At 39.2% G+C, this 8,886-nt stretch overlaps 1 pseudogene; it reads left to right on the top strand.

Moving 5' to 3' along the window:
• The first annotated feature begins 8,019 nt into the window (after positions 1-8,019).
• LOC133458856 (U6 spliceosomal RNA) lies at positions 8,020-8,118 on the top strand (annotated as a pseudogene).
• Positions 8,119-8,886: the final 768 nt, after the last annotated feature.

Here is an 8,886-nt window from a genome sequence, read left to right as displayed (position 1 = left end):
TTGCAAATTCAATATTCATGTTCATTGCTTTGGGGTCCAACACTTTTGTCAGCATGTGTATAACTATCTGTGTACAGTATAACCACAAGGTAAGAACCCTCTTCAATATGTGGGAACAATGCAACCTTATAAAACTGAAGACATACTGGAACTAATACTTTTCAATTTCATTTCAATATTATTTATATAGGTTCTATTACAACAGAAGTTGTCTCTATGATCTTTCCAGAGACCCAGAACATGAACATGACCCCCGAGCAATTATTACATAAACATAAACACTCGCAGGTAAAACCTCCCCTGGACATAAGACATGGACATATTTGAAAAAGTTGCATAAAGTTACATTATTTATAATAACAGTGTTTAAATAAGGTCATATGTCAAGTTAATAAGTTCCTATAACATTCTTTAAAGTTAGAGTCATAACCTACGACTATTTGTAATTTTCGAACAATGTTATGATAATTGTGTGCGGCATTATTAAGTTTTATGTTAAGTTATGTTAAGTTTTTGTTAAGCTTTTATCAAGTTTTATGTTTTATGTAAAGCGCTTTGTTGCATTTTTTATTCTGTATGAAAAGCACTATACAAATAAAGATTGATTCGATTTGCTGGTTGCACTGCACATGCGTGCGATGTAAACCAACCTTGCTCAGTATTTTCCAAGCAGGTGCATTAGCATATCTTAATTTTGATTGGTTGTCCCAGAATGTGTGTCCAATCAGCAGGTGAGGGGGCGGGCCCACCGGAAACCCGATTTTTGGACGGACACACTTGGACGACGTCGCTGCTCGTGTCCTGTAAACCCTCAAACTTCGTGGATATAGTGGATATAACTGCTGGATATTGAGTTCGCTTATGAATAAAGGGCCATATAAAGGTTTGAAGATAGCCAATATTTTGTTGCTATACCATTTTATGTAATTACAAAACGTTTTATCATTACACGGTATCATAGCCGGTGTTCTGCCAATTTCTGCTACCTGCCGAGAAATGCTATTTTGTGGTTCTGCGCATGCGCACTCGATTTTCAAAGTTTGATTGCTACGCTAAATTGATAATATGGGATGTTGAGTATTTGATCCTTCAAAATACATTACCCATGACATGAATTGCATTACATTTTGTGAACATTATACGATTATATACAATTCTATCGCTTTATTTGATATTCATTCAGTCATTCGCCTTTGGCAGAACACCGGGTTTTTCCTCACAAAACCTTCACAGCAGCGTCAAAAAACACATAACATACATGTCCCTTTATTACTTCGTTTTGCATTACAAATGTATTACCAATTAATTTAGTTCGAGTTTTTCTTTATATCATTAACACAAATTACAACATTTAAGAAATACATGATAGCGTTGCAACACATGCTGATCACGGTTTCTGCTCCTTTGCCAAAAAATGCTCCCTAATGGTTTTATACCTTTTACAGAGCTACAATTTTACTGTGTTTTACTCCGTAAACCACTTCCTTTCCCCCCAAGTGGTCCTTGTCGCTTGCCAGGCCGTTATTGTAAATAAGAATGTTCTTAATGACCTGCCTGGTTAAATAAAGGCAGGTTTATTTAACCTGCCTTTATTGTAGGCAAATTACTTTATTTAAGTCATTCGCCTTAAATAAAGGCGAATGACTGAATGATTATCAAATATCAAATAAAACGATAGAATTGTATATAATCGTATAATGTTCCCACTGCTGTGGAGGTTTTGAGTTTGAGTTTATTTTATTTATAACAGGGACAATACATATTAATGAACATATACATGTAAATATGCAAGATTATAGCCAACGGCTAATTTTCATCTTTAGTCCCTTAGGCAGGTTAATGTCAACAACATAAAATACTAAAATCAATAAAACAACAGTAACGACAAGTAGAACAGTTAGCAGGAGGAGCAATTACAAGTGTCCTTAAAAACACAATAGGACAGAAAAGGAAAAGAAAAGCAACATCAATGAAAAGTATACATGTTTTAGGCACGGTTGTGGCAACACTGTTGTTCTTCCGATAGCCAAGCTTTAAGATGTTTGGTAAAAGAGGACAGATTGGGGAGTTCACGTATTGTGTTTGGTATTGAATTCCAGGTGTGGGAAGCACGAACAGAAAAAGTGGCTTGGCTAAAGGCACTCTTTCTAAAAGGAACTACACAGTCACCTCTAGAACCAGCTCTTGTTGATCTGTTTGAATTTTTTTTCACAAAATCTTGTAATGGAGGAGGTGCTTTGCCATGGAGGATTTTGTAAATCAAGATAGCGTCGGTGTGTTTAACAGTGTTGTCCCAGCTTAAGCGCTCATGTTTTTGTAATATCTGACAGTGATGGTACGTTTTTGGTTTTTTATCCAATACTTTCAGAGCTTGTTTATAAACCGTTTCAATCGGTTTTAGTCTCGTCTTACAGGCCGATGCCCAACTTGTTATGCAATAGGACATATGTGACATGATCATAGCATCAAAATACAATTTTGCTGACTCAAGAGTTAGATTGTTTCTAATAAACCTAAAGTTGGACAAGTTAAACTTAATTCTATTCACAGTGTTTTTTATCTGTCGTTTAAAGAGAAGTTGTGAGTCAAGAGTGATTCCCAAGTATTTAAACTCTTGTACCACCTCAATTGTTTTGCCTTGCACAGAAACGTTGGTATCGCTGTCAGTATTTGCTCTTTTTGAGAAGTACATACACACAGTCTTGGATGTGTTCAAGTATAGTTGGGATTTCTCAAGCCAGTTATACACTTTTGTCATAGCATCTGTCAGTTCTTGCGCAGCGTGTTTTTTGTCCTTTGCATGGACATACAGAACAGTATCATCGGCATACATTTGGCAGGTGACATTCGAAGGACAACAACTTGGCAGATCATTTATAAACAAACTGAAAAGCAGTGGACCTAGCACTGACCCCTGCGGTACCCCAAGATTGTTGTTGCGTAATGTTGACTTCATGTTCTGTATCCTAACACACTGTGATCTTGCAGATATGTATGATTCAATCCAATTCAGAGTACTTTGGGAGAAGTTAAAGCTAGACAGTTTGGTCAACAGTATCTGATGGTTAATGGTGTCAAATGCTTTTCTAAGATCGATGAAAACAGCACCAATGACACCGCCTCCATCAAGCTTTGATTTGATATTTTCCAGAAAGAAGCAAACCGCCGTCTCAGTAGAATGATGTTTTCTAAAGCCAAATTGCATCCTGTTCAAGGTATATGGACTGTTGTTAAGATGATCTTCAATTTGCTCTGCTACTATTTTTTCCATGACTTTGGAGACTGCTGGAAGTATGCTTATCGGTCTGTAGTTGCTGGGTATTGCAGGATTACCTGACTTAAAGACTGGTGTAATGACAGAGCACTTCCAGGGTTCAGGGAAGGAACTTTCGTTTATGGATTTATTTATAATAGTAGTTAAGGGTGCTATGAAAGATTCTTTGTGATATTTTAGAAATGTTACATCCATACAAAATGCATCTTTGGCTTTAGAGCTTTTGAGGCCACACACAGCTTTATCAACTTGTGACTGCGACACTACGCACAAATTAAGAACGGGGTTGTCGGCGTTCAGTGGCATTGGTGGGTGGTATTCTATCTGGGGGAAGTTGCTTTGAGTCAGTTCTTTAACTGAGTCTATAAAATAATCGTTCAACATTGTTGCAATGTCCCTTGGATCATGGATGACTTTCTCTTCTAGCTGTAGCTCCCTAATTTCTCTGTGCACTGTACTATTTCCCGTCAATTTTTTAATATTTGTCCAGATCTCTTTAGCATTTCCTCTTGCAGTACTGATTATATTAATAAAAAAATGTGCTTTTGCAAATCGAATTTCCTTTACGACTTTATTTCTAAGAGAAGTAAATGTCTGTCTATCATTCACCCTTTTCGTTTTAAGTGATATTTTGAGAGCATGATCTCGTTTTTTCAGTAATGTCCATATGGTTTCATTCAACCACGGGAGGTGATTCTTTTTTGATGGTTTTGCTTTAATTTTTCTAGTAAATGCAGACACTGTGTCTTGGATAACAGTCATGAATACGTTACAGTTATCACTAACATGATTATGGGTGAGATAATTATCCCAGTTGATATTGTTTAGTGCCTCTGTCAAATTTGGAATCTCCCTCCTTGGTACTCTCATCTGCTCTGATGTTGTTTTCTTAGTACAAGAAAATCTATTTTTAGATAGCTTTCTTGAGAACAGAATGAGGTTATGGTCTGACAGACCTGTGATCATATTGAACGTCTTTTGAATTCTCTCACACTTGTTGGAAAAGACAAGATCTATGCATGTTTCCGAGGAAGTAGTTAGTCTGGTGGGACCTTTGATTAATTGAGTAAAATTAAGATTAGTTAATAGTGATTTTAACTGTCTCCGATTTGATTTGTCAAGCCAGTTAATATTTAAATCTCCAAGCAAGATTACTTCATTTTTCGTGTCACATTCCTTAAGTACAGCCTGAAGCTCTGCATAGAAAGCATTAGAAGCTGATGGAGGTCTATACATCCCAATCAGCGTTATCGACATTTGTGGAGAGAGAGCTATTTTAAGACCGATACATTCAAGGTTATGTACACAGACCCATTCTATCTGTTTGCACTTAAAGTGTTCCCTTACATAAAATATTACACCTCCACCCCGATTTCCCACCCGGTCTTTCCTAAAGATGTTGTAGCCTGGTACATGTAGTCCAGCCATCGGTGAATTTATATTTAGCCAGGTCTCAGACAAACATAAAAAGTCCAGGTTCGAGTTACTTAATAGATTATGAACTTGGTCACACTTGGGCAAAATACTTCTAATATTTAAATGTCCACCAAGTAGACCTCTTGGCTTATATTGTGGGTCCCAGATTACCTTGGCTTGGTTAAGGGTGCTGTGTAGATTTGCAGATCGTTGTTTTTTGAACACAGGGTTTCTGGGGCATAACCCACTCCTGGACTCACCTATCGCTGCACTGCTGAGGGAGCCTGAATGAGCTGCTGGCAGTGGTGGAGGTCCCGCTGGCATCGATGTCAAGCCAGCCAGTGGTGGTGGAGGCCCAGCCAGCAGAGGTGGAGGCCCAGCCAGCAGAGGTGGAGGCCCAGCCAGCAGAGGTGGAGGCCCAGCCAGCAGAGGTGGAGGCCCAGCCAGCAGAGGTGGAGGCCCAGCCAGCAGAGGTGGAGGCCCAGCCAGCAGAGGTGGAGGCCCAGCCAGCAGAGGTGGAGGCCCAGCCAGCAGAGGTGGAGGCCCAGCTAGCTGAGGTGGAGGCCCAGCTAGCCAGGTGAAATCCCGGAATATTCCCGTGTCTGTGGAGGTTTTCCAGGAGAAATCCCAGATTATTCCTGCTGCTGTGGAGGTTTTCTGAGGTCATCGTCATTCCTCCTTCAACATTCCCCGTCGCCAGTTGCAACCATTGATGCAGAAGTGACAGAACAGAGAAACTGTGAGTACAAAAGTGTTGCATGTGTTTTTTTTTCTCGTGTCTACAGACATCAACACTCACAAGCACAGACTCAGACCTGCAGCGTTTATCCTGGACATTGTTTTTTATTTTATTATATTTAGGAAGTGATGCAGAGTATTGTGAGCCAGTTGACACATTCCCATTGGGAAGCTTCAATTTGTACATTCAGTTACTAAATCAGGGTTCCCATGTGTCCTGGAAAACCTGGAAAATGATCCTGGAAAGCATAAGGAACATGAGAAAAAATGTCAAACGTCCTGTAAACGGTTGTCCTGGAAAATCATCCTCCCCCTGCCTTGTTAGTGATTGTAAATGTGGAGGCATTAATCCAACGTCTTGTAATTTATTGGACAATGGTCGAGTATAACTTTTGGACCATTGAAGACATTTAGAAAATGTCAAATATTTATGGAAGTGAGGAGGACATGAAGTTAGATGGTCAGAGAGAGGAGGACACAGAGGACGGGGCTAGACCGAGGTGGATTATTGGCTGTGGTGACTCCTGGAGGGAACAGCCTAAAGAAATAAAGGCCAGAATGCAGATAAATATAGGTTTGCCCCCATATGGGAGTCGTTATGGCATCCCCGGGACTTCTGAAGATTCACCAGCTTGTCACACGTTTATTTACAGTTTATGGTCACATACATTCAACGTTAGCTTCTCCTTTTTTACTTGCTGTTGTATTGACTGATGTCATCAAAAGAAACGTGAACGCCATTATTCCTTTAAGAAGTGTTGCAAGTTGCAATCGACATCATGAAAAGGACATGTGATGACGTCCACCTAATTATTGACTATTAAATTTACTGGCAACTAATGCATCGATGTTTGTCGACTATGTTCGTTATTCGTTGCAGCCCAGTCATAGCTCTTTATTTATTTCATCCTTAATTATTTTCTATTCAACTTCCTGATGATGAGATTTGCCTATATACTGAAGAAAAATTAAGAAAAACGTTGTATTAGCTGCTGAAATAGTCTGCTGTTGCTGTCTCACACAATATCTGTAAAACAAAGGAGATTGGTGATAGAGACCGGGAAGAGTGACAGGAGAGACTACGCTCTCGAGTTATGTCGGGCTTCCTGAAGAAACTCAGATCAGCCTGGAATTTGCACCAGTACACTCTGCACCTTGTACAGATGCACCATTGAGAGTGTTGCGACTGGCACCATCACTTCCTGGTACAGCGGTTGCTCTGCTGCTAACAGGAAGGGTGGTGAAGACAGCTGAGCACATCCCTGGCTGTAAGCTGCCTTTCTCTTCTTTGAGGTTCGCCTCAGGAAAACAGAGAGGATCAGACTAAACAAACAGCCTTTCTGTAATCTGACTACTGAACAAGCAGACTTCACACACTACCCCTGTACAAATGCACTTGAAAAAAAGGGTAAAAACTGACTCTTTGCACATTTTATTTTTGCAAGTTTTCATATCCATTTTACATTCTGCAAATTGGTCAATACATTCCTGCAACTTTGTAAATATTTTATTTACCTTTTTAAATGCCCTTTTTTATACAGATTTTAGTTAATTTTTTGCTTGCTGTCTATACTTTTAGCTTCTTGTTTTTATTTGCTTTGAGTGTTAATATTATTATTAAATGCATGCCTTGTCACCAGTTTATAATTGCTCAATAGAACCTTGTGTTACTGCTGAGGATGACAATAAACTTCTTGAACATTTTTGTAAACTGCATCCAGAATAACTAACCTCTTTTTAAATTCCCTCTTCATTGTCAAAGCTGAAAAAACATCCAAACTAGATCTTAGTGTACCCATTACATTTGATTTGACCTATTAACTGGATTCATCTCCCTTTCAGGCGCTGGGCTCCGCCGGCAGGCTGCAGGAGAGCGGTCAGACAGCGACACCAAGTGGCAGGCAAGTGACATTACATCAACAACAAAAAAAACCCGCCATTTTTTTTTCAGTTTAAGATAAAAGATAATCAAAAAACATTTCTTCAGCAACGCTATCACTCACATGCACTTAATTTAAATACAGAGGCTCTAAGCAGAACTAAAAAACCCCAGAGCGTCTTCATGTTCAATCCAGATCCAGATCTGTTCTGCAGTGCAACAAACAGCCAGGTTTGTGATCCAAGCAGGACACGAGTATCTCCAGGTCTTGTTGGAATCCAGATTAGCCTTCTGGTTTATGTTGTACTGGAGTTCTCAGTCCCTGAGCAGGTTTTATTCATAGGTTTACTGAGACCAGCATTCCTCGTCGTACTGTTGGGGGAGGGACGCCATATCAGCCCGTCTTTGTCTCTGCAGCCAGCCATTCACGACTGCCTGACGTAAGAGAGCCTGCCCTCTCTCCCGTCAGCCCACTGCATGTTTTAGAGGGTAAAACTGAGGCTAAATGTGACGGATCAGAACCAGATGTTGTAACTTTGGGAAATGGATGAGTTGTTAAATGCATTTATCTGTGCAAATGAAGTTGCAATTCTTGTTTTTGAGTTGTTTTTCTCCCATTAAAGCCCATTTTTGCCCTCTGGTAAGCCGACCATGTGACTCTACGGTCTGACATCCGGGGTATTTAAATACGGCTCACAGACACCTCTCTGTTGTGTTACTTCGGTAGCACATATACTAAAATTGGAACGATACAGAGAAGATTAGAAGATTAGCATGGCCCCTGCGCGAGGGAGGGACCCTGCCCGTTCTTCTCTGTCGGGGGAGGCGGGGGGCCGCGGGGGAGACGCGCCCGATTGGGTGAAATGTCGCCATCTGCTGGACGAAAAAAATCACCACAACAACAAACGGTGGATAAAACAGATCAGCGGTTCCCAACTCTGTCATCAACAGATGACAATTAGATTAAATTGAAACAATTAATTTTTCTTAATTAATTAATAAAATGTGTGATTATGAAGGGAAATAACCAAAACATGCACAACAGTGTGCCCTGCCTGCCCCAAGGATAAAGATAGATAAAACCATAACATGGTTTATATTTAAAACCATATTAATTATTTTATTAATATTATTATATTAAATGTGTTTCTCTTTCAGATACGTGGGCCCGGAGAACAACCAGACGACGTACCTGCCAAGAATCTGTAAAGTAAAGCTGCAAAAATAAATAGTATATATAAATAAACCAGATCCTGTTTTGGCTGCTTACTCCAGTTCTTCTTGTTATTTATGTCATTTATAACAAGAACAATTAAAAGTTTTCCCTGAGGTTTTTTTCTTCAATGGGATCTCATCTGATCCAGTCATGTAATTAACAATCATTTCAAGTGGATAATCGAACTATATTCATCTATAATTTAACAAGGAATGAGACAAAGATTCAAAGTTTTAAAGAAAAACAAGCCACATTTATTCATACAAAAAGAAAAATAATACACACATGATAAACAAATATATACATTTATATACAAAATAAAAACAAATTATATACATATATTATTTTATATATATATATATA

Source organism: Cololabis saira, chromosome 13 (assembly GCF_033807715.1).
Source record: "Cololabis saira isolate AMF1-May2022 chromosome 13, fColSai1.1, whole genome shotgun sequence".
NCBI lineage: Eukaryota > Metazoa > Chordata > Actinopteri > Beloniformes > Belonidae > Cololabis > Cololabis saira.
This window is presented reverse-complemented; position numbering and strand designations above follow the sequence as displayed.